General features: G+C 38.6%; 1 protein-coding gene across 3 annotated transcripts in view; it reads left to right on the plus strand.

The window, feature by feature from the left end:
• LOC139691461 (serine-rich adhesin for platelets-like) overlaps positions 1-27,603 on the plus strand; it is a 155,468-nt gene that overhangs the window by 43,197 nt on the left and 84,668 nt on the right. The window contains exon 1 of one of the 3 annotated variants that reach the window (XM_071589282.1): positions 3,311-3,512. The exons of the other annotated variants lie outside the window; for them this stretch is intronic. The gene's annotated coding sequence lies outside the window, so the exon portion shown is untranslated. Of the gene's footprint in view, positions 1-3,310; positions 3,513-27,603 lie in introns of those variants that run through there. 3 annotated transcript variants of the gene reach the window in all.

The following is a 27,603-nucleotide window of genomic DNA, read 5'->3' on the forward strand; positions in this document are numbered from 1 at the left end:
GATCCTGTCGCCCGTACACTATTAATCCATTTCGTAATGGCTTTAGCATCAGGAACCCTGTCATGACGAGTCAAGCCAAACCGCCAACGAAAAGCCCTCTGCGCCGCCACCACACTATCATTGTTTTTAAAGAACGTTTCTACGTCAAAGCTTCGATGCTTACCAGACCACTGCATGATAACTATTAAAAATGGCGTTGTTTTTCCCAGCTAATTCTACTACTTTTACTCCAATAAATTACCTGCACGCACTTTTGTGAATTTTTAAAACTACGGAGTCCATTCTGCTTCTCCCTGTACAAAAACTTGGGCCCATTTATTTCGCAGTAACACAGGGCTTAAACTTTCCTATTTTCATATCATTATCTTGCTCCTGAGTTTGACAATTTCTGGAGGCATTGACTAGCCGTAAGCTTTCAAAACTATAGAAATATACGAGGGTGGTCTGAAAAGTTTCCGACCTAACAAAGATACAACACATTTTCTCTGAAATTTTCTGAGGTTAGAAACTTTTAAGACCTCAGAAAATTTCAGAAAATGTGTGTTTGATCTTTGTTAGGTCGGAAACTTTTCAGACCACCCTCGTGCATGAATAACTGAATTTTTAAATAAAGGCTATTTTTTCATTTTCGTTGACGTGTTGACAAATGTGAATATCGGTCTTCATTAAAAATCTTTGTCCAACTTCAATTTTCGATAATTCTCTGTTAATATATTTTTCCAAAATTATCTGGTATGAGAAAGCTTAGAAACCACAACATATTACTATTACTTGTTTCTATTTGAAAGTTTCAAGTATTTAAAAGCATTCGCCCAATTATGTTGAATTATGACAAATTTTAGTAATAAATGAGAGAGAACTTCATTCCACGAAGTAGGAAATGTTTCTGAGGGCTATCGTATCTTAATCACTAAAGACTAAAATGATTGCAAAGCCTTGCCTCTTCAAGGTGAACTCTTATAATTCAACGGGATTCCTCTTGTGAAAAAAATGACTTTAGGCTAGAATAGTGGATTCAAAGTGGATGGCTACAAGCCCGCCTGATGATTTGAAAGTCCCGGGTTCAGTTCTCCACATTTGTAAGAGTACAGTGTGAACTCATCTGGTTCGAGGTCTGAAAACCTTACGGCAAGCCAAAATACGCCTTTGGGAGACCGGTGGCACTCTAGCCACCAGCCACACTCGGAGAACAAAAATAAATTACTATACCATTTGATACGATGGAATTTGGATCGTGTTTCTCGTGACATCCAATGTTCATCTAAGTTTGGCAAAAAAAATTGCAGGAATTTGATGTTTTGGTGTACGCCTATTCTCCATTCTCCCATATATGCCAGCTAAACAAATGACTTCTTCTTGCCTCATTGTATTAATGTCTTTCACCAGCCCTGTCATTTAGCCTTCGCCTACACCCTTCCTTCAACATTTTATGGTCCCTTACCTCACCTTTTTTCCATTCAACATTATTCTACACGAAAACTATTCCAATGACTGAACCTTATTAAATATTATATTTTATTTCATGTGGCGAAGGTCTGTCGCTAATATCCAGGTAGGTCGCATGAGGGCAAATGTCACCCACCAATGAAAAGAGAAATTCCTAAAAAAAGACGATTTAGTTCATCGTCCAAATGAAAACCGCTCTATGCTTTCCTCAAAAACAGCAAAATGTAAGTACATTCTACAGCTTCTAAATGGTAGAATTGCCATTGCACCTTAGCTGACACATATAATTTTTTTCAAATCTCAATGCTGTAATTCAACATTATTTTTCAAAAATTGTGAATACGTGCGTTATACGCACACGCACGCACACGCACGCACACGCACGCACACGCACGCGCGCGCACGCGCGCACAAACACACACACACACATATATATTTCTATTTTAACCAGCGAAATCATCTATATATAAAGAGATGATTTCGTCGAAGTAACACGGAAGTGTTGAATAACAAACTTTGACAGCAACAAACAATATAAGAACACATAAAAAGATCACTCACACGTTATTTCTTGATCATTTCGACGGAATTCAACTCATTACTTCTATTTCTTCCGATGAAGACGGAGTTGAATTCCGTCGAAATGAACAAGAAATAACGTGTGAGTGATATTTTTATGTGTTCTTATATTGTTTGTTGTTGTCAAAGTTTGTTATATATATTGATATATGTGTGTGTGTAACAAAGGAGAGAAATGGCATTAGCCAGCAAAAATATAAAAAACATGGATACTCTCACCCGTATTTCGAAATTTTCGGTGGCAAGACCACCTTCCTGTGCGGAAAGGAAGAACTGATATATATATATATATATATATATATATATATATATATATATATATATATATATATATATATATATATATATAGAGTTGATGAGAGGGACGTTGAGCAAGGATATTAAGAAAAGACTCGTAAAAACTTTGATATGGAGCGTAGCTATGTACGGCGCGGAAACGTGGTCATTGAAGCAGGAGGATAGACGTAGACTGGCGGCTTTTGAATTGTGGGTGTGGAGAAGAATGGAGAAGGTGAAATGGACCGAGAATAAAACAAATGAGGAAGTACTTGGTATGGAGGGCGAAGAGAGGGGTTTGTTGGGAGAAATCCTATGGAGGCAGGAAAGGTGGATGAAGGGGGTATTGGCCGGCAGTGGGATGTTGAAGACTGTAATTGAGGGGAGAATGTTAGGCAAACGAGGAAAGGGAAGGAACAGAATAGGGATGTTGGACGGGATGAAGAGAGGAAGACAGTACTCAGAGCTGAAGAGGGACCTGATATAGAGTAGGATGCTGGATTTTGTGTTTTGTTAGGAGTCACAAGATGTTTTATTTAGTAGCTGTGTCCATCCAAAAACCTGCCTTAACCCGTAGATTACCTAATAATAATAATAATATATATATTATACATACAAACATATATATATATATATATATATATATATATATATATATATATGTAAATGTAAAATATGTATGCATGTGTATGTGTGTGTTTGTGCGTGCTCTTCAGGAATTGGTCCAGAAAACGTCTGCTTTTTTTATTTTTGGTCACATCATATTTTTAGATATTCGAATTTCAAACCTAATTCTGCAATTATTCTCGCCTTCGACTCCTTTTCCGACTTTCCCCTCCCGTCAAAACTCATGCCTCTCCCGTTCCTCACGCCCTCCTCTCCTCCCACGCGATTTTAAGTCGGTGTAGGAGAGGAGAGGGATTTGGGGGGGGGACGCGGCTGGGAAGAAGAGAGCTCCCCCTCCCGAGAAGACAGGGACGCCTTTCCCTTTCTTCAGCGACGGCTCTCTGCTGTTTCATCTGCCTTGCCCTCGCTGCAGACGCGCTCAGTCTCTCACCTCATCGCCGACCGCGCGGATTGGTTCTCTGGGTCACTGAGTTCTCCTTAACGCACGCACGCACGCCCTCTCACCCGATTCCTGCGGATATATTGCCCACACTCGAACGCCCGGAGGATCAGTCGGTCAGGAGAGTTAACAGTTCCCGTTCCTGGTGAGTGAGCAGCCAGGGGTTGCTCTCCCCGAACTGCTAATTTATCCGTAATTTTACGCGGTACTTTTCTGGTGGTGGTGTTTAATCCTCGGACAGAGAGGCTTTGGTGACAATTAAGGATTTAGTGCTTTTGTTCATCGGGGAAAAAATGACGTTACTACTGAGGCGGCTTATGGATCTACCAGGAGTTGTATCTTCTGTGCATTAAGTTTGCAGGAACAGCTATCTGTTGGACAGGGTATGAGATAGTTACAAATCGGAAATTCTGTGCTAAATTGTAAATTCATTAAAAGTGAGTCTTGCCTATGAGTTTTCCAGTATTAATCATGTCTCAAATACCTAACCAGCATTATGAACTCCGAGTTCACCTTGTCAATCGTGAAATCAATTAGAGATCAACGAAATTAGCTCTCAATGTGAAGCATATTATATAGGACGCGTAGTTTTTTAGAATATGTAGCGTTTTTTGTCCTCTTCTTTAATGAATGGCATTGCTTTAGGGGAACATTGTTAAGTTATGTACCCTTTCCCTAAGAAAGGGTCTACTAAATCGACCTCTCGTAAGACTTTCCTCTTTGCTGGTGACACTTTAGTGGCTCTGCCACGGACCCTTATAGGTGTTCGATGAATGAATTTGGATAAGTAAATCATTCATTCATCACTGGATAAGTGGCCGCAGAAATATTTTGAGCGACCGGTTGTATTAGGATTGAATCTCACTTTAGGGTATGAGAACTGTGCACAGAGCCATGTTTAACACCAAAATTTAAAAATCACGTTTATTAAAGCATTGCTTGAGAGAGTGAGTTATTTTTGACCGTTATTAAATGCAAGGTGAAAGTGTATGGAACTGAAGAATAAACTCTCCAAATAATTCCACTGTAGAAAAGACACTTTTGGCCATAAAATATCAAATGCCAGCTGTGGAGAGAAGGGGCTTCATTTCTTACGTTCAAATGGAATTAAATGTTATTCTAAATATTCTTTGTCTTTACAAAATTCAATTAATTGTATGAGAAAATATTGAGTTACTTGATCACGGAATTTTGCTTAACTAAGCATAAATATCCTGAAGAGTTTTCTCCTTGATCAGCAACGATGAAAAATATACAAATCACACCATCGCGTAAGCATGTGAAATAGACTGTGCATAAGGAATCCTCGTATTATAATATGGTTCTAATTTGCTGATTAAATTAACATACACATGTATAGAGCGATAATAGTATTCATGGCATATAAATATATATAAATAAATAAATAAATATATATATATGTATATACATACATACTGTGTATATATATATATATAATTGGCTGACACAACATAACACAAATAGAAAAGAATAGACACATATAAAAGAACACTTACACGGTAAATTGTTCGAGCTTTCGGCCCTCTCAGGGGCCTTCTTCAAGAGAGACTGCAGAGCTTCTTCAAGAGAGCAGTCTCTCTTGAAGAAGGCCCCTGAGAGGGCCGAAAGCTCGAACAATTTACCGTGTAAGTGTTCTTTTATATGTGTCTATTCTTTTCTATTTGTGTTATGTTGTGTCAGCCAATTATTGTGCCGCTCGTATGAGTTTTTCCGTACAATCGTTATATATATATATATATATATATGCATATATGCACACATATATGTGTGTACGTAGGAAATGTGACTCTAGTTTTTGCCACCTTAAGTATATACGTCTGATTTTCAAGAACAGCCTTTCTTAAGAGGAATATCAAAATTAACTTTGGATTGCCAAGAGTTTCAGAAATATTTCTTATTATAGTGATATGTTTCAGCTGTAAACTCAATTGATTTGAAAGCTATAATGGCTCAAGTCAATTACTAAGTATTTTCATTATTTCTGATATGGTAACAAGAACGATATTGACTTTTCAAATGTTCAGTGACTTGAACAAGGAGACGTCATTTTCAAAGGTGTGAGTTGGACTTCTCGAGCTGGTTTTTGATCAGAATTTTTTAAAATTTTTTTTTAAGGGTTTTATTTACGGAGAGTCTTTTTCAAATTGCACTTCACGTCTTAATTTGGAATCATATAATATTCTTATGTTTACAACTGATACAGGCGCCATAGCTGTGAACATCCTTTCAAGAATGCGAAATGAATGCGTCATTCTATTTTCATGCAATTTCTTTGCAAATTGTAAAAAACTTCATGAAAATGAGGATATTTAACGAAAATTAGGATGTTTAGTTACTCCTCCGTAATTGCCAATGCCGAAGTGTTCTGTTAGTTAAACCATAAATTCTCCCGTGTTCATTTAGAGGATATTTTAAGTTTCATTACGTATTTCTGAGAAAACGCAAAGTCACGATAAATAAGGATTACGCCTGTTTTATTCTCGGTCCAATTGGAAGACGGAGTCGATATTCACGCATGATGTTCCACTGGCTCTTTTTACCCAAAAAATATACCTCTCCCAAAATTTAAAAATGCTTGTGTACTTTAGCCCAATCCTAAGTAAATCTTAAAAAATTAAAACTGGATTTTTAGAATAGATAAATGTATAATAGATGAAAAAAATTTCTCCTGCATACGTTTGAATTATGAGCTGTTTTAGACGCGTTATATTGTTGGTATGACGTGTGTTGGTATAGTTATACTTTTCTTAAAGATCTAACTTGACATAAGTTAAGGTGTTGACATAAGGTAAGGAGCATATGCTTAAATCCCATTTCAGACTACAGAAAATATGAACATTTAACATCTGTTAAAGTAAACATGTTATCATATGACAAAAATATGTGGATTCATCAATTTCATCTCAAAGCGGATATCTTTATGTCACGCATTCACAGCGCACGTGGGCTATTTCAAGTCCATGAAGAGGGTAACAAACCATTTCCTCTGTCTCTTGTCGTATTTTATTTCTAACCTTCGTCACTGAAAGAATGTAGTTTTTTTGCGTTTATAATATTTCCCTGTGAATTCGTGAGAAATTAACCCAAATCTGCATTAGAAAGCGACGAGGGCTAAACAGAGTGGATTGTTTCTTTGTTCTGAGCGTGCCTTCATCCTCCCTGGGTGATACCCGCGATTCTCTAATTTCACCTCTCAGATTTCTAACGGCAAAATAGTTCTTCTGGCTCCTTAATTCGCAAGTAGGCATGTGCTCAGCATACTAAATTGTACGTATTTTATTTAAGGTCGCTTAAGGTTGGAACAAACTGTAGCAAAACTATGGTGACAATTGATGGGTTGAACCTGCGTAAAACTGTGGGAGCATAATACACCAGTTATGGTCGTGCATGTCCCTTAAAAGGCCCTTCATGCGTAAAGGCTGACGGTTAACCAATCTTGTCCTGAGAGATCAGTTGGCAATTTTCAAGATCGCGTCAACAACAAATGCTTCCACATGCTACGTTCTAAATAGTAGCGAAAAACTAAATAGTGAGCTTGTAAACGTCAGGCGTAAAATCCATTTAAACTTGACCGCTTGCTCTCAAGCATCTTACCAGTTATCTTTTCACATAAAATTCAGCCACCACTACGAAAATGCTCTAAGATTGAAATTTGATTTAGAGAAACGCTGACCTATTCTTTTGCGGCTGTAGTGGATAATACAGCCGTATAATATTATTCCTCCCAGTGCTTATTTTCTGCCATCTTCTTTGAGATTTGAGAAAATAAACTTATAACAAGGAAGACGTAACCATATATATTTTTACTGGTAGTCAATTTTATTTAATAAAACATGCATTTAGTCCCGCGCACCCACAAATATGTATGTATACTTATAGTATATACCCGTGAATCCCTGTGCTCCCTGATAAAGGTGGCTGGGACCACCGAAATGTTAGTGGGTTATTTTCATTTTCATTGATGATAAAATTTTTGAGACTTCGACTAAACTCGTACGTGCGTGTGTGCACCAAAAATTAGTGAACTCAATTAAGGGCGTACCCTTTATAAATAATATATATATATATATATATATATATATATATATATATATATATATATATATATATATATATATATATATATATATATATATATAGCACCTGGACGGCACAATAGATCCCAAAATATAAATAGAACACGCAGAAGGACATTCGCATTTAAGAAAGCTAAAGCTTTTGGCCTTTTGGATCTTCGATCTAAGAGAAGGCCATATATACAGACCATAAACCCAGTAATCAACCCGAAGGTCGGTTTAGTAGGTGATGGTAGAGATCATCCAGTACTAAGCCCAATACGGCGTGTGAAAATTTAGACATCAGGGTAGGGGGGCCAGTTCCTTTCCCTGTGCCGGTTATGGTTTCCCAGGAAGACCTGGTACCCGAAAAATCACTCTAGCTTGGGTAGAGCTGCAGGTGCCCAGAGTGCCTTGCCCGGGAATCGAACCCTTGACCCTTCGGTCAGCAGTCCAACGCTCTACCCACTGGACTACCGCGACCCACATATATATATATATATATATATATATATATATATATAAATATATATATATATATATATATATATATATATATATGTATATATATATGTATATATATGTATATATATATGTATATATATATATATGTATATATACGCACACACACATATATATAAATACACATATATATGCATATGTATGTATGCATATATATATACACACATATGTATATGTAAATATATATATATATATATATTTATATTATATATATATATATATATATATATATATTTTTTTTTTGTATGTGCGTGTGTGTGTCTGTGTGTGGGTGGGTATGTTTTGTGTCTGTGCATTCCATTTTCGACACTCATATTATTTTATAAAAGAAGTATTTTATTAATGAAGCATTGCCCAGGGGGTAGCGCGTCCAGCTAATGAATAGAGGGTCTGGGTAATCATCTTCACCCAGACTAGGTCATTATTCGGGTACTGGATCTTCCAGGTAAACGGCAGGCTTCAGTGAGACGAGAACTGCCCCCTACCATGAATGTGTGTTTCACGCCCTCTAGGGCTTAATGCGATGTGGATGCTATCTTCGGCTATCACCTCTCTCTTCTATCCTTATGCCTCATCTTATATTCATGTTAACTTCGCTTTTTTATTTATTGCAATTAGTATGTCCCTACACACCCATAAAATGGCGTATAAAATTGAAAACATCCATATAGCAGTAAGCTTTGGTAAAATTAAATTAATTTCTAAAAGAGTTGTATTTCAAATATTCTTTATCTACTTGCATTCTGATTAGCATCCGGCTCCGCCGATCATATTTTATTAGTAATATCGATGCTGAGGAAGCCAAATCATGTTTGGAAGTAAACCATTATCTTTGTTTATGAAATTGATTTTTTATGTCTTCTCCCAAATTACCTTTGAAGCGTAATGCGGGTACAAGCCCTTACATTGCAGATTCGTATTAAGTTGATGAATTATTAGTGACAGACCCTTCTGATCCTAGTCCACGTTCATTCATCTTCAGTCATGCACCTATCTACCATAACCGTCTTTTCTGAACGATGCAAAAAGTGTTGAAGTGCTTTATTTTAACAGATTGCCATTAGTCGATAGTGAGAGTAGGAGACAGTCGTCACGCACGTGCATACATCCACCCATTATTTTGCAATAGCTTTTCACGTTTGATGCGTCGTGAGGTCGCGCTTTCGGAGCATTGTAACACTTTTGCCATTTTACATTGTTCATTATTCCGATTGAACTCATTGAAATAAATTGTGGGTGAAATTTTGCATTATGGCAGCCATGAGCGGAGTACGTCAACCTCCAGAATATTTTGTCTCATAACTGAAATGGACTTACTAGGTTTTCATAGGTTTAGGTAAGATCATTTCACCTTTCCGATATACAAAAGAGGCCGAACGAGCACTCCTTTTATAAAACTCGCCGTATTTGGTGTAATTTAGTTCATTTGCATCATTCGCCCCCTTCGTCGCCTGTCGAAACACCCGTTCCAAAGGATGTGTTTCAAGATATTCTGCTTTGGAGCGCTAACATTCCAGCTCCTGGGAGGATGTTGGGCTCGAGGGTTTTTTCGTAATGCAGGGTGATGGGTAGAAGGGGAAAGGAGAAGTGGGGGAGGAGGAGGAAGTGGGAGTGGGGAAGAGGGGGAGGGGCGTCGGCTATGAATGTTACGGAGTTGGTAGGGAGGGATGGAGAGAGATTTCACCTCCCCCCGCTCAACGCGTTGCATCTCATCGCCGTCACCTGCGACATCCTCTTCCGTATACACACACACACGCACGCACGCACTCAACCCAGCCCGCAACGACCACCAGCGATTCATCCTTATTGTCTTAATCCCTTCCTACTCTTTTGTTTCTGTATCGCTTCTCCTGGAGGGAGGGAGGGGGGTGGGAGACTTCCCAATAAGGCAACACAGGCAGACAACAACACACCTCCCGACCTCGTCCGCGGCACACTTCCTCGTCTGGTATCTCGAGGTGCCGCTGTAATTGCCCCCTACGCGCTTTATGCAGAGTCCGGCTTTCTGTACTCCTCGGGGGTAAAGTTCGAGACAGCAGTGCCGCGTAATTCACGGGCTGGCAATTCTGCTGCGGTATCCAGCACCGACAAAGACAGACCTGTCATCTTCGACCGTGTGGTATTGCGAGATAAAGTTAGCGCATGCCGTTAGTTTTATAACGCGGTTTTCCCGTCCCATGGCGTGTTTTGAGACTGGGGTATTTCTTAAGTTCCCTTATGACAATTCCTGTGAGGTATAGGAGGTGGGTTGGCGCAACCTTCCCATGCCAGTTCCGCTCTGTGATCGCTCCGGTCTACACCTGATCATAAATCTTGCTCAAGCGTTTGGGACAATTCGTGTAGATTTGCTAGGAGGTAAATCACCGCCATTAATGTCAGTTTGATGGATGGAGAGAGCAGGAGGGAAAAAGAAGAGGCTCAGAGTCTCATCTCAGGGTCACTGGAGGGAGTCGTTGTGGTCTTCGAAATCCGGAGGATTTGGACGTCCGGCATTTGTCCCTGGTCCCAAGCGCGCAGATTTCTGTGTACGTGATCACTTTTTAGTGAATATTTCATGACGAGAAAAGATAATACGAAAAATGGCGGTAAATGTGAAATGAAAGTGATTCTGAATTGCCAATAGCACTGATATTGATCACCCCTTCGCCCTCACTCATGATAACTTGTATTTTGTTGTAGCTCTAAAATTCTCATAGAAAAGCGAGTCTGCTGGATTAAGACTTGGTACTTTGGGAGAAGAGGGGAGGGGATAGGGCGCAGGAAGGCGTCACGGGAGGAGGGAATGTATCCAAAGTTCCGCGAAACGGCCTCGCTAGGTGATGAGGTGTGAGACTCAAGATCAAGAGAAGATTGGTTGTGGGCAATAGGACGAAAAATTTCCTTTGGTGGAGAAGTATACTATTTTTATGGAGCAGGTATTCTTATTTTTGCGGCACTCTTCTCTACCTATGAGTATCAAGACGTTTTCGATTACTTTTTCCCGAAAACCGATTAATATTTATTCCCATTTTCAGGGCCGTTGGATTAGGTCAAAGACGGTTTATTGGGTCATTTATGGGGATTGTTTCAATCATTGAATTCTCTGTATTCAAGTTTTAAGTACGAAATATTTAGCTTCTATTTGAATACACACATTACTCATCAACCTTGTGTAGCTTAGCTGGTAGAGAGACTTGAGGCTCCCGGTATCAAATACAGTTGAAGTCTCGAGCTAAAATGATAAATGGGTGATTTTATACACCACAACTTAATGGGAAACTTAAAATAATATGGGGATGGATGAGGAGCTGGGCCCCATATCGTATGTTAATCACTCGTGCATTGAGAATAAATTTATCTAATTATATTTCTCCAATTCATTATACTTCCTCTGTGCCGTCACCTATCAAACCAAAAATTACCTTGATGATTGCAATAGGACCCTCCGTTTGCGTTGCGTTGATTATTGGCCACATATAATTAAATACAGGACGTTTGCCACATATAAATAAATATGCACGTTTTCCGGAATAAAGACGGTGATAAATTGTGCTATTGACGGGCTTGGGAAGTTAAATTGATACGTTATGGTGGACCGATGCCCTTTCATTATTTTACCCGCTGTGAGCACCAGGAACTAGTGAAACTGTGTTAGCCGTTACTTGGTGGTAATTTTCCATCGTACAGATAAAATGAAAAACAGGAATTCCGCAATTAGTGTTCATTCTAAACAATCATGGTGTTGCCACTACGTGGCATTTTTTGACCTGATGTTGTCTCACAGTGGTTAAACTGTGGTTTTTCAAAATTAATATTAATTGTGGAATTAATTTTACCTGGAGTCACCAGATGTTTTAATACATATATTTGGATATTTACCAGGAATCAAAAAGCTGCTGTAGACTTGAGAAAGAGAGAGATTTTAACAGTATTTTAAAAGGAAAGGAATATAACAAACATTGAAATTCTGTTAAAAGTGTTAAAATTACGAGTTTCATGGGCAAAGTTAGCAATTTTATCTCCTAATCTTATTCTAGCAAGGAAAACCAATTTGAAAATTAGCCAGGTAACTCACCTACGATTGTTTAGGAGTTGTTTTTTTCAATCTTTTTTATATCATATCTTATGAAGCTATACAATTAATTTTGTATCGGTATAGCTTCGATATTACGACTTCGATGTTTCATTTTGACCTGTGAAATCTTTTTATGACCTAAGTTCACGAAATTGCTACCCATCATGTGGATATTGCATTGTAAAGATATTTTTTGCTTTTGTCATTTTATGTTTACAACATAAATGAAAGTCAAATGTGTTTCATTCACATATCGCGCAGACCGCCACCCATAATTATCTAAAAATTCTTTTTTGTATGACCATATCCAAACACAACCTTCTGTATCTCTTCTGTTGGCGAAACCTTCGGTCAAACTATGTCAGAATTCCATCTGTCTGATCTCGGAAGTGCAATAAAATGTTGTGTTCAAAATGGACTCGGAAGTAGGAATCATACTCTAAATGTTTCAGTCTCTTATCATTTATCTAATAGATAAAGAATAAGAGACTGAAAAATATGAATAATTTCTATCAATCAAATTTTTCGCTCATCTTTTCCGTTTTTGGCCAATAATTGTGAAAATTTTTCATATTTGAAATATATACATACAACGATTAGCAAAATTTCAGAGTCTACAATATCTTTAGCTTAGATACCTCCTTTTTGCCCAATCGCGGTTTTATTTTCAGCTAATTTTCTTTTTCTGTAAACTCAACGACCTGAATAGCGGAACATATTTGAAAGAATAAAGGCTGAAAAATGAATGTGATTAATGAAATTTGGACTTTGATGCAATTTATTGATTTTTTGTGAAAATTCATGGCGCATTATTTAATGAAAAAATTCTAAATTAGAAGGGCAGGTTTGGAATTAAATAATCGTTAAATAAAAGGGTAATGTGCCCTCATCCAATCATATAACCTCGTATAAAAATTGCTGGGAGGGAACTCATGGGCTTCACGAGGCTGAGGCTGAAATCCTGCAATTTGAAATAACCACCGAAATATTAAAGTGAGTTATTTTCGTTTTAATTAATCTTTTTCAAAATTATTTTTTAAACTATATATATATATATAGACGCCATAAAGGTGTTATCTTTGCTCTCTCTCACTTTCGCTCGCTATATCCAAATAATTATATATGTATACTAGTATATATATATACACATATGTATTTATATATGTGTGTTGGTCGCGGTAATCCAGTGGGTAGAGCGTTGGACTGCTGACCAACGTCCCTTTGCTCACCGAGCGAGTCCAACAGTTTAGTTATCATGTGTATGTTTATCATTAGCATATGAGAAATGTTTTTTGTCCTCGTCCCTACTCTGCTCTATGAATGTGTATTATTTGATTTGGCGATCTTTCACACGAGCATATACATCTGCGTCTCCATATATGTAGGTCAACACTCTGTGTATTCATAGGCAAACGTTGAGCGTTGAGTAAAACACGACACACGTTTTCCACTCATATCGTGAATTTCAAACATATTTTAATTCCAAAGAAATGAGGTATTTTTTCGCCGAAATTGGACATAGTTTTAATTAAAAATTCCGTAGTTCTCTAAAATGAGTCTAGTTCCAATATGAGAAATTACTCATTTGTCTCTAAGTCTCGGAATGTGAAAGATGAGATTCCATCATGCATCACCTGCAGAAACCAGAGCGATCTCACCCTCCCAGCTTTTCACAGCATTCTCTTTGGAATTCTGAGAATGGAATTTAGTTCTTTGCTCACACTTATTTCGAGATGGTGGAAAGTATTTTTCCCGCGAGAAGAAAAACAATCGGTGGTTCGTCACCTGGAGTCATAAATCCAAAATTTTTTCCGGCATTCACGAAAATAAGTATTCCTGAAAATTTGCAAGAGGACGTTTTAAGTTTTCCGCGCAAGTGAAATAACTATGCGAAGACCTATCTTCTACTTCGAGTTTTTAAAATTTAATATCCTAAATGTTTTAAACTCGCTTTATATTAAGTGATTTTCTTTACAAAATCCACCGAAACTTTAATTTATTTCCTGTTTTCAATATCACATGGTAAGATGTTTTCCATTTTTTAGGTGACTATGGGTACTTGATGTAGAATAGAATACTCATATTAATTTTCTTCCTTACCTTACTCCTTATTTTGATTTTTTGAAAGACTTACCGGACGATGGGTATAATTACGAAATCTTATCTCATTTCTCTTTGATTGTAGTAACTTAAGGGGGGTAATTAGAGTGACCCCACAGCAATTTAATCCGCACTTTTAAGCTTGTGGTCATTGTTTGAGTTGCGTATGGTAGAAATTGCGAACGGAAGCTCTTATCATGATTCGCAATTTGTTGACGCTGGCAAGTCCTGCACCTCAGGGGGAAAATTGTTTTCAAATAATTACCTGCAGTTATCCTGTGCTTCCTCGTTTATCAGTTTATTGGATAAATGAATATGTTTTTCCTCGCCGATTGATAATCCCAGTGTCTTCAAATACACATAATGATACTTTTTTTCAAAAGAGATTGAATATGAAAACATTTGTGCGTGAAACATCATCGCAAGAGACAGCAGTCTGTATTGAGAGAAAAATTCTCATGAGAATGAAAACGAATAGCCTCCGGTGTCTCGACATTTGATTTCGCAGGCTGACAACGAAACCTTTGCACAGGCATTTAGGGTTAAGGTTGACTGCTGAATTGCGCACTCTAAGAGCTGCAGTTCTCGTTCGCTCTGAGAATTCGGGTTATCTGTGTGGAATCGAGAGTTGGCACCTTCTCGCGTAAGGTACCGATTCCCAGTTGACGTTTTCTTGGAAATAAAAGAAAAGTTTAGAAAGGCACAGTTCTAGAGGTATCAGCTTTGAACGTTTTCATTTTTGATTTTATTGTATGAATCTCACCTTCTCACAAGGACAATTTTTTCTCCATACAATGTCTCTATATCTTTGAGAATGAACATTTTAGACATTGTGAAAGCGTTAAATGTCATGAAATGATACTTAGAATCATTTGGTTAAGGAGGTTCACTTGAATTGGTGATTAGTTAAACATGTTGATGTCCCGTCAGTAAATGTTAACGTGTATCATGAACAGTTGAAGATGATCGTAATTTTGGATGAACCAGAAAAGCATAAGTACGCATGTACGAGTAAACGTATTTTATTATTCTCTAATAGCTCTTTCCCAGAAATTGTGAGAATTGTGGTATTACTATATGCTGATGATAATTGTTTAATCTAATATATAACCCAATCAGACATTTTGCTAACCCCTGATTGACCACGTGGGTCACTGGACTCTTTTCTCTTGGGTTAGGTCAAGTCCAGTGGACTTTTCTCCATGGTTATTTTGAAGCGTCAATTGCTTACCTGGATTGCTTATCTAGGTAGAGGGGATAGGAACATTTGATCCATGAAATTAAGAACAATTAAGGATCGAGCTGATGCGGTGGCTAACGTACTGACTTCCCACAGAAAGGGCCCGGGTTCGAATCCTAGAGACAGATATTTTTCAGTGGTATCCCTACTAGAGATGCTATGTGGAGAGCACTTTGAGTGAGTAGGACGTCCGTCGGATGGAGCGCTTAACTGCAGACCCCTTGGCACATCTCAATAAAAGAAGCTAAGGCCGACGCCGTGTTTCTCTCCACACCCTTCCTTCCCCATCCATTCCTAATGGCGCAAATTACCTTAGCTATCGGTCGCCTCCCCTAAAACTACTAATCAAGAACAATTTATCTATAAATATTTAAAACTTGACAGTAACTTTCGGGCATGTACGGAAATCATTTAATGATCCAATGCTTTTTCTCAATGAGCTTTTAATTCTGATGGAAACATTTAGTCTCTTGGTATTTTTCATGACGAAATGTCGACTTAAGGAGGGTGCGTAGTGAGCGGGCCTTCATGCCAATGAACACTCCAAGTTATCGGTGACTCAATAAGATACCACAGTATTATTGAATATTTCAAAACCAATGAATGTAACACATCTGACAAAGCTTTTGGGTCGGCGTTAAAATATTCCCTACCCCTGAGTGTGAAATATCCCGCCTAGTGGATTAGTACTTGTTCATCGTGGCAAAAGATTTTTATTCTTGCAGAGACAAATTTGTGTATCATATGCACCGCTGCTGAGGATTAATAATGCCAAATTTTTATAAATGTTAGTTGTGATCTCTCAAATCTTTTGCTGGAACGGCAAAACTAACAGCTTAATGCCGACAAAATAATACACCTCGAGTTAGAGAAGAGGCGTCATAATCACTATTATTAACTTTCATTCCTTGGGGAGTGTTATCAGATTTCTTAAGGGAAAGTTACGAAATATCCAGTGTTAGAACACGGTAAACGGTGACCTTTTTATGAATTCTAGTTTTTGGCCATCAGATTAGGATATAATTACTATTGCCCAACCCGGGGTGCGTGCAGGGTTCACCGCCGTACTTAGGGTTTCCTCGAACAAGGGAGGGGAGGCAAGGCTTACTCGACCGTTCACACTCGTGAGTCCTTGCGAAGACCTTCTCGCCTAAGTTGTCCGTCTCCTCGAGATTATTCCGTATCTCGTCGAAGCGTCTTTTTTCGTTCGCTCACGCCCCCCCCCCTTCCCATCCCTCTCGCGCGGTATCCGTGGGAACCGCGCAATCAATAAACTCATGCTTCCAGCAACTTCGGCTCCCTTCGACACTTTTCCAATTGTGGGCAAATCGCTTGGCGGCATCGGGAATTCGGATTTCTCTCTCCCAGTACAACATCTTTGGGTGAAGCCTCGTGAATAATTTAAGATTCCTTTACGGGAATAGACGCCCGGGGACGTGAGTTATGCGGAGAGTGGCATTCCCTCTTGGGAGAATTTTCGAGAGGAGTGTTTGTCAAGCGCTGATCGCGCCTGGAGTGGTGATGCATTGTTATGCCATTAATTCGTCCTCGGGTTGTGGAATTTGCGAGAGAAAGGTCGCGTGATGCCGCTTCCTATGACTAATGAGTTACTCCCAAGGGTGCGCGCTCATTGGGTCCTCGCCGTCACGAATAGATAACGAAGTATTATCCGTCCGTCGGTCCGTCCGGTTTGAGACACGCGATTCGATTAAGCAGTTATGTCGGGAGGAACTTAATTTCAAACACTCGAGCTCAAAGAATGAATGAAAATTTGTACACACTGCGGTTATAGTTGTCAAAATGTAGTCTGCAGACTTATTGCCGTTTGCGCGGTTCGCCGATCTTTTTATCTGTCGATAAAACAGCATTGCATTTGTTAGTAAACCCGTTGTAGTAGTTTTTCGCACCTTTTACTGAGTTTTGAATAATCCCATCGAATGGTTATTAGATTCAATTCATGTGTAAATATCAGTTCTCCCTATCTCCAGGAGCTCTCATAAACTTACATGTTTACATGAGTACCGCCTTCTTACCATGTGGTTTTGGGCGAGACAATTTTTTGCTTCACATAGTTGTGATAGTACACTTTTAGCATGAGAAACTGGTAGGAAAGAAAAAAAAGTTTTTAGGAGAAAAATAGAGGGCACTAAAATTTGTGTAGCCTAATAGTTCAAGAGGTAGGCTTTATTTTCGTTCCGCCGGAGTTTATCTTTTACTAGAATATTTATAATTTACCTGATCATTGTTTCTTCTATCTCAGAAATGAGTTATGAGAAGGAGAAAATACTGAAGTGCGCATTGCACGAACTTGTAAAATGTATTCAATAGTCTAGAAGGCGTTGCGTATGTCGAAAATTCCTCACACTGGAATATTGGCCCCCAGTTGGAGGACGGAATGCTGATTAGAATGCATACACGCGGAATTACTCTTTTTATGAATGCGCTTTCTACCAAATCTTTTTAATGAAATGCGTAACGTCACTTGATGCCATAATTCAGGTTTTGGAGAAACTGAGACCCGCTAAGCACTTTATTCCGTCTCGGGAAGGTTTCAGCATTGGTCCCCTGGGAGAAAATATACTTTTACAGTCCTCCTCATATTGAATAATCGCATATTTTCTGCATTGCCCCATCCCAGGATGTAGGAACTCCCAAGACCCCAATTCTACTGAATAAAAGGCAAAACATTTTTTTCGATATAAGCTGTATTTTACTGATAAAATATCATTCGATTGCAAGGTGTAATTCGTTGTTGGGCGGATGAGGAGATAAATTTTCTGGATAGTGAAATGGTTGACCAGTAAGCCGGTAATATTTCGTTGAGATACTTGATGTTTTAAGGGAGTATTTAGTATGTAAAAATGTGAAAGATAATGTAAAGTGCTTTGGTTACCGTAAATTTTGAAAAGAAATAACTTGCAACACATTGAAAATATTTTTAAACTGTTCTATATTGTTAGTATAAGCAAACCAGAGGGAACAGTTCGTTTCGAGCGTTTCATTTCGAGCATCAGAGCAGAGATCAGGTTGTAGATATGTTCAGTTTACTAATCCGTCATGATATGGATAACTAATGGAAGTGGGACCTAATGTAAGGCCTCAATGTTGGGAACATATTTGTTTAAGACTTGAAATACGACTGATTGTGTAATGGAAAATGACATTTTGTAATAAAAATTAATAATAATTTTCTGATTTAGATGAATACGTTCAATGGGCATAATCAATCGATATAGTGCCTCAAAAGTTTCAACTTCAAATTGATTATTATGTCGAGTTTAAATATTTTTGAGTTTTGTTAACCGCTGTTACGTATTTAGTTTTGTTTTCCAAGATTATTCGGGTCTCCCACCGGGTCCACGTTCGTAGGTTTGCCGACGTTTCGATGACCGAGTCGTCCATCGTCTTCAGGGCATGTCGTTACTCAGGTATTTGGCATTTGGAGTAACGACATGCCCTGAAGACGATGGACGACTCGGCCATCGAAACGTCGGCAAACCTACGAACGTGGACCCGGTGGGAGACCCGAATAATCTTGGAAAACATTATTCGCCGGGAAAATACCAGATCATTCTATTTAGTTTTGGTTTTTCCCCCAGTATAAAGTTCTGCCTTTGAAAGGGACGAGGAGGGAGGATGGTGTAATTCACGCGTGCTGGCCCTCTTGGGTGAATGTAATGATAAGAAGAAACGTATGTCATTGTAATTCATTATGTAAAAAACTGCTCTCACTAGAAATGAAGTAAGCAACGATTTCGTATAATTTTAAAAGCATATATAATGTGTTAAAAAATAAATTTGATGACGAATAAAAATTTTTAATGATTTTTGCTCGTATACTTTAGGCGGAAAGAGGAGTAAGGCCTGCTGATAAAAAGCATATTATTTATGGAGTAATACGTGGCATGGCGGCTTACGTAGCTATCAAAGGAATCACTTCAAAAAATTCCGTGGAATATAAACTTTACATACCATTAATGAAAAGTCTTGACTGGTAGACAAATTTTTTTTCTGATAATTTCAACTCCAATTTTGCTACTTGGTACTATTTGTATAAGTTTTTAAAGTTTTCCGAAGGCTTGAATCACATTGCAGCGCAATCTCAATCAACGAAAATCTTCGATATGAAAACCCTTATGTAGTAAAACAATATGTCCTATGCCCAATGTGAGATCCGAATCCCCGACTTCCGGGCCAACTGGAGAACATGTTATGGACCTAATCGGGTGAACATGAATATCGGTAATTTCAAATGAAAAAAATCAACATTAATTTGAGGTCTTCAGTATCGACAGAAAACTGCCCCCAACTCACTTGTTGCAAAAAATCCTGCTCAGGTGGGATATTACTATCTTTAAAGTTCGGGTAGTTGCAAACAAGGTCGCAGATGCGTAGGTTGAGTTATAATTGTGTAAATAATTTTTGGCGTTCATCAGGGAAATCTAATACTGCTTTTATTGTTTATTTTATACAGAAAATATATCAATTAAAATTAGCATAGGGCTTATCGCCGTCTAATTATACTATGATTTACAGAGCAATAGCAAGCCATAAATATCGCAAAATATTTCAAAAACAATTCTCAGTATCCACGAATGGGACGCACTGAATTGTGTTTATAATTAAATTCTAATAAATTCCAGGTAATGCGCTCATAAAAAAAGAGAGAAGAGATGTGCGTACGCACTGGGAATGTACACACTGGGACGTGCGAAACGTACACACTGGGAATTGTTGAGTGACCTGTGTCAAATGTTTATATACTTTGGCGTCATCCTTACATGGGATCTAAGAGGGAAAATAGCATTAACTATTATATGCAAAGGATAAGGTAGAAGTTAAAATTTGCGAAAGCATAGTTGGAGAAAACTGCAATTAAAAGTGAAGAAAGTAAGCTGTTAGTGTTAAAGACCATAAATCGAATATGCGACGAACATTCGGGTTCAGCTTGTAATTGCCCAAGAATTAAACAAAAGTCAGAGGACATCCGTGATTCGTTAAAAACTGTTACTAACACAGACAATGACTTCAAAAATTTTAACGAGACTGGGACAATACCTTCTTGAAGGTACAATTGCATACCTAATGCTTCGTTAAACTCATTTCAAATGCATCATGTGAATGTTGGCACTCATGATAAGGAAGAGACAATCCTAGCCAGTAGCAGCCTCATATAGATCAGGCTAAAGTGAAATAATTAGGGCATCAGGAATATAAACGATTCGTTTTCCCCTCGTTATTAGTGACCTCTTCCCCTTTTTCCTCTATGATAGCATCCATGAAAACAGGCTTCAGAACATCTACCAGACTTTGCCGCGAGGCTTAATGGCGTGAATGTAATTTTGAGCGGAAAATAAGACTGGCGCATTTTGGATTACCGATCTTGAAGCTCCCATTTTCTCCAATAAGTATAATAAAATGAAGTCAATTTCACAGGTTCTCAGTACTTTAAGGTGATACTTAATAGTACACCCTAGGAAAGGGTGATCCTGGATTTGAGCATATTTGGTAATTTGTTAAAAATTCGATTTGAGGTGAATAAATAAATAGGCAATAGACAAAGGAGATTTAATACTAAACAATGATTATTATTTTTAATCTTCAAATTTAAGTTTATTTTCGGAAAAATATACCTATTTTACGATTAAATTGATATGGTAACATATTGACATGAGTATTTGTGATTGACCCAAATTCTTAATGAGCTACATCATTTTTCTTCCCGAGTACACAGTGACATTATCAATTTTCACTCTCCCAATATATTCTATTTGGGTCGTTCGGAGTTGCTATTGAGAAATCCAGGAATCCACACAATTATCTACCAATGTGTTTTGCAATGGTGAGACTACCGTCCTGATAAACCACAATGAGTACATAGATATTTACTGGTGCTCCGTGTGACTGATATTTCTCATTGCCTTACTATTTAAACACCCAGAGCGGTTTATACCCGCTGGTTGTTTTTTAGGTGAGGGCAGAGTACACCTTGTGTGAATGCACTGAGGCCAGCAGCGTGTGAAATTTACACATCAGGGAGGCCGGACCCAGTTTCCTTCCATGTGCACCGTCTGAGGCTTCCCAGACATCCAATCAATTGCTTTCAAATGTTTGTTTTTAGATCAATTTATATTAATTTTAAATAGATAGAGGGGCTTAAATGTTGAGATATCATAGAATGGTGGTCTCTCGCACCCGGCGTTGTTACCGTTTACCGCTTAGGTGTACGTCTCTTCATCAATGGCATCAGAGGAAAAACTGATCGGGATCTCGCTCACGTAGTTTGTCTGCTCTCGTACTTTACCATAGGAAACCATTTAGGTTCCATCTCCGGTTCGCTAAATATTTCCTTTCCCTTCCTCTCTGGTGTACCGGCCGAGACTCGGAAAATGCCCCGGCGTCCCGTCTCCAAGGGCCCGTGCTTCCACCTCCATTACGGCAGACGCCTTTCGCGCTCATGCGGGCCGCGGCAGAGGCGACTCGTTCTTTTTCATTTGCGCAACGCGGATGCGCGGGGGCACTTGCTTCACTTCCTGAAGGAGGCATTCGGGATTATCTGGCGGCGGTTTGTGGTCGCGGGCGAGGGTGGGTGGTTGTGTGCGGGAGTGTATTAAGGCGGGGCCATAAGGGGCGTGTTCGGAGTCGGGAGGGGATCATAGCTTAGCTTAGTCGGAGCGCGAGGGAGGAGAAGGGATCGCGAAAACTCGAGGGATGTTTTCGAGGTGGGAAAGGCCGAGAAACAGCGGGTAGGAGGTGGTATTGTCTGTGGGAGAGAAACGAAAGTTTGGATGGAAACTGAGAGCAAGTGGAATGGGATGACCGTTCCTCCATTGTCTCACCACTCCTTTTTTCCTGCTGGGAGCCTCCGAAACGAGAACAGTCGAGTCAGAATCCACTGGTTTTTGCTGGTGAATGATGCTCCCCATCTATGTAAACAATAGTCATAATTGCCTGCAGTTTACTTGATTGTAGCGGTGGATGTCTCTATCTTGTGCCAAAATAACCAGCCTTAATTTGTCTTACTGTCTCACCAAAAAATATATGACTCATTTTCATTTTAAATTGGATGTTAGAAATCACCCCATTGATCCATAAAACTAATACCGTGATAACGCATTATTTGAAAGTTGCATAGCTATGCCTTTTGAATGGGATTTTTTGTCGAGATACATATAAATGAAAACAGCAGTTTAAAGATAATGCTTAAATTTTATTTTAAAATGAATGATTCGTCATTTCTCTACATTTGTTAATGATTAATTTTAGCTAGATGCCTCTGAGTATAATTTCAGCACCCAAAATTTCCGATGTAGAGGAATAGAAAGTGTTTTTCTCATCTCAATGAGTTACAGATGATTGTTCCTGGACGATATTTCATTGTTTTATAACATCTTGTCGTAATTCAGCACTGAAGTCTTCCAATTAATCACTCAGTGCGGGCGTTACTCGGAGACTTTCCAAGATGATGATGAGGTTGAGGAAAGCCATCTGGGAAAGAGAAATTATATTCTGCTAGAGAACTCATCGCATTCGGATCAAGAGGGCGAGGGTACGTGGAGTTTTTCGGCGAAAGGAGGAAGCAAGCGGTTACGTCTCGCCCTAATATCTACTCTCGCCTCTCCTTTTCCAATATGACCTGTTGGTCATCTCAAATCTCCTTCCCATCCCAATGTCCCATCTCCTCTCACTCGCCACCCATCAAGCACGAAACTATTCCTATTTCGGAACGACGACCATCATCTCACTCTCCATCGGCTGATTAGCGGCTGTACTTGCGAAATGAAACTCACGAGTTAGAGGACGAAAATAAAACGCAGGGGCAACAAATTACCGGAAGTTGCGTTCGCAGAAGTAGTTTCTGTCTTGATTCACTTTTAAATGAAAACCTACTCGGGAATCCGCCCTGAATCGAATTGTTTGGTAAAAACCGGTTGAGTATGTTGCGTAACTTTTCTATGGATATTATCATTACCATTTTTTGGGATGGAAACTCGATTCGCACCGGGTAGGAATTGAACTTGATCGGTTTTTAAAGTTATCAATTAAGCCGACAAACTGCATGCTATTCACAATTACATTGCAATTACTGTGAGTAATAACTGTGGTATAGTCATGTAAATTTGTATCTTTTTGAGTTAATGGAAAAGGAAGGCTCTACGAAAATTTGAAAAGGTATAGAATTTTGTGGTCGAATAAGCAGGCAAAAATTTGTAGATACACATCCATTTACGGGATGTGTATCTACACCCATTTTACATCTATAAGAAGGAAGAAAAGCACTTCCTTGTTATATGCATCGGCCAATGGGAAACGTTGAGTTATTGATGGGGGAAAATGGGGAATTGCATTGTGAATACATGCATTTTCACCGAGGAAAGAGAGTCTCATGGCGTGAATGCTCTCACATGATTTCCACGGCCAGGATCAAATAAAATTCTCAGGGACGGAGGGAAACTTTCTTAGCCAGGAAGGTTTTATGCAATTACTGTGATAATGGTATGCTTGTCCTCTCACATCTTAGTAGCTGTTCTTAGTGGCAAAAAGGCATTTTTTGTTGTTCATTACCGAAACATTTTTCACAATAGAGACCTTGTCACGCTAGATTTTGATTCCGTGTTTAATTGTAGAAGTTATACTCGCCATAATATTTATTATTTCATTAATCATATTCATTCATGTTCCTCCCAAATCCGTTACGTCTTCAGTTGTGCACAATCCATCTAGTTCTTATTTTATTCTGGTACTATTAAGTGTCAATCAATATTTCATCTTCCATTTATCTGCAGACTGTCAATTCTCTTTTTATCCATCAACTCGTGCTGCAGCATTCTCCTTAAGACCCGCGTATCGAAGGTCTACTCTTTTCTTATCTGTTCCACGTTTCCAATGTCTACTTCCCTGATTAAATGGTACACTCCACACCATTATTTTACAGACTTTTTTCTTGTTTGTAATCGTGAATTCTTTTATTATACTAGCTGTCTTTTTGTTTTAAGCGCTCTCGTTTGTGTTTCGGCCGATAAACACTAAACCTTCATTTAAAGGTCAAAAGGTCAACAGAGATATGAGAAGCGTAACACGAAATTTAACTCGTCAATGCATTTCTCGCACAATAAACTTTCGATTCGAGCTTCAAAAAGCATTGATGGGCCTGCTCCCATTATTATCACCCATCAATCAATTTATTTTTGCCCCCTCGATCTAATCATTCAAATAAATTTTACAGTAGAATCCCATGGCGACTTTCTCTTGTAAAAAGCTCTCCCTCGTGAAACCAAGAACCCGAAAATGTTTTTGTCCTTTCCGATTTCATTAGCGTCATATTTTATCACGGCATATTTCATCATTGCATATTTTTATCATCGTAACATATTATCCAATGCTGAGTTGGACTTAAAAGTGAAATTAGTAGTTGGATAACCTTGTTAATTCTTTCGTTGAATGGTTCATCCTCCTCATTCCCTATAATTTTTGCTTTTGAAGGAGGAAAAGAAAAGTTCTTACAACTCTTAACTTAAATATACTATACATATGGATTTGATGGTTTTGAGGCTCTACTTTGTGAAAATTCATGATCACCGAATAAAATAAACTTGGAATTTTTTCACACCAAAAGATTATAACACTACCGGTTTCGACGCGCGGGCGACATCATCAGGTATGATATTCATACCTGATGATGTTGCCTATGCGTCGAAACCGGTAACATTTTAAGTTTTTTCGTGTAGAAAATACCAAGTTTGTTTATTCAGTGATTATTGTGACATTGATGTCAGTGTCAATTATTTTTCATAGGATACTTTCAAGTTTCTTTAGGCGTTAATAATATTGTAAATTATTACAGTACTCCCACTTTTTAGGTAAACATTTTACGACTGAGAGTGCAATTTCTTAGTTTTAATTAACGCGGTATTCAGGGCTGTCGTATGTGTTTGCTTTGGTGAATTTTACGTTTGGTGCTTATAATTAATCAGGTGTAAAAGTCTAAATATTTGTGAAATAATTGTGCAATCATGTACACGTATTTGGGTAAGTGATATTAGAACAGTCCGGGATAAATGAGATTCAAATATTAGATGCATCAAATCATGGCTTTTTAGTGCCAGGAAAACTGGTACCGCTCGCCTCATTTTGTCAGGAATAATAATATCGATCGCGACTACGAAAGTTGCACGAGTACTCTGTTTACGTAGCAGGTCACGTCAAATAGCAAGGGTGGTAATGGATAGGGGAAATAATAAACTGCGGTTAGAAAGAGCTCTTGAGTGATCTTCGGAAAAATAAACGGTCATCTTTTTATCAAAGACCAGGTCGTATTGACAGTCGTCTCCCATCACAGGAAGTCAATTGAGCTCTCTATCCTTAAAATTTCTCATGTGATTTTTTACGTGGGAGACTCCTGAGGAACTCTCATCGCTGGGATTTGAAAGGCGATATTTTAAGGTCGGAGACTCCTTAGATGACGAGAGACTTTTAATAGAGGCCTGAACGCGCATAAAAGTGCATCTTTTAATCAGCGTAGAGGTTGATGGTCTAACGGAAAGGGAACAAGCACAACTTAAGGGTTCGTTAATTTAATTGAGAGGAAGTGAATGTAAACTGAGTTTCTTAAAGAAATGTTGCTTTCGTAGCAGTTCACCACGCACTTTGGACCGACGGTTTGCGTGCCAGCAAGTGCCCACATTTTGAGAAGATATTACTTAGCCCATTGAAGTCTAATTCTAAATTGTAGCATGCAAGCCACCGCTAGGGTGTGTGGCAGTGGTTGATTCCACGCCAGTATTAAAACATCAAAGTTGACTTTTTTTTAAGTGCAATTAAATGTTTGCTCGAAGAATCTATATCTAAAATAAACTCGTTTATCAAGAAGTCCTCGAAGATTTTTCGTCCCGTTCTACTTCATTTTCCTTTATTCCTCCTCTATCCTATGCTTCGCCGTATTAATTACTTTTATTTATCGCCACTCATTTTTTATAATATTAGGAGTATATTAATCTGCAATAGAAGAGCAAATTAAAACCGAAAGCTTTGGGATTAAGTGAGATTAAATTAGTCTTTAGGCATGCACGTTGGGCGGTTGTTAGGATGTTTACTAGAATAAGAAGTCACGAGTGCGAGTAATTTAATAGCCCGTCTGTTACTTCCGCGGGTGGAATGAAAGCAGGAGATCCCATAAACTTGCACCCCGGGCATTTGAAACTGCAATTAAAGTCCAGTGTGCGTTACAGAACCATTTGGCTCCACATGCGCCGCGTACTTTTCCGAGGCAGAGGAAAGTTTGAGCGTTGATGGAAAGGGTGAGATGGGAATTTGAATGCCATCTGTGCTCTGATCTCTTGCTAGTTCTCAGCCGACAGGGAGACTTTCTTCTCTTTCTTCTGCGCGAATGAGAAACATTTCACGCGTGGCTTTTTTCCTGAATTAACTGCAATTTGGCCTGGAATCATGGAAACCAGAGAGGACGTTCGAAATTTTTGAGGCAGGATCTGTTCAAGGATCGAGATTGTGCCTTGAGCCCAGATATCACCAAAAAAATATAACCTCACGAAGGTACGAGAATGAAAGACAGGAAGGACGAATGGTGGTTATCACGGATATCAATCAATGGAAGCCTTTCCTTCCTGAAGGTTTGTGGTGATAATTTCATTAAATCAAGGAATCGACATATAAAAATTAAATTGAATTGTCAAGACGCATAAAAATAAATATTCTCGGTGTACTGTACCAAATCTTGCTTAGAGGTAAATTTATTATAAATCAAATAGTTTACCGTGACCAGAATTATTATAAATCAAATAGTTTACCGTAACCAGAACATATTACGATGATCTACGCTTGTTTGGCAAAACAAAAGGGCATGGTCATGAAATAAAAATGAAGTTTTTTGACTTTCTTCAGGTCCAGTTTGATCAAAGTGCAATTGCATTTTCGTGCTGCTGGAAGACTTTAACGTAAGGCATATCGTTTGTGCTCGTAGAGAGATTTGAGCGTATAGTCTGGGCGCACTCTAGAGCATGCTGTTTGCAAACAGTATTGTGCATACTTTTTAAGGTATTTGATTTAAAAACTTTTAACACCCCTCTGCAACGATTGATGTTGAAAGTTCAAGAGGCAATTTTTGTTTGAGATACACAGCATTATGAAATTAAAATAATAATCAATCTCCGCAACCCCTACCCCCTCTCACTCTCAAACCCCTCTCCGCGGTCCTCCCTCCTCAGCCCCGCGTACCGTTGCTGCCACC

The sequence above is a fragment of the Hetaerina americana genome, unplaced genomic scaffold, assembly GCF_022747635.1.
Source record: "Hetaerina americana unplaced genomic scaffold, ioHetAmer1.1.p SCAF_36, whole genome shotgun sequence".
NCBI classification, from domain to species: Eukaryota; Metazoa; Arthropoda; class Insecta; order Odonata; family Calopterygidae; genus Hetaerina; species Hetaerina americana.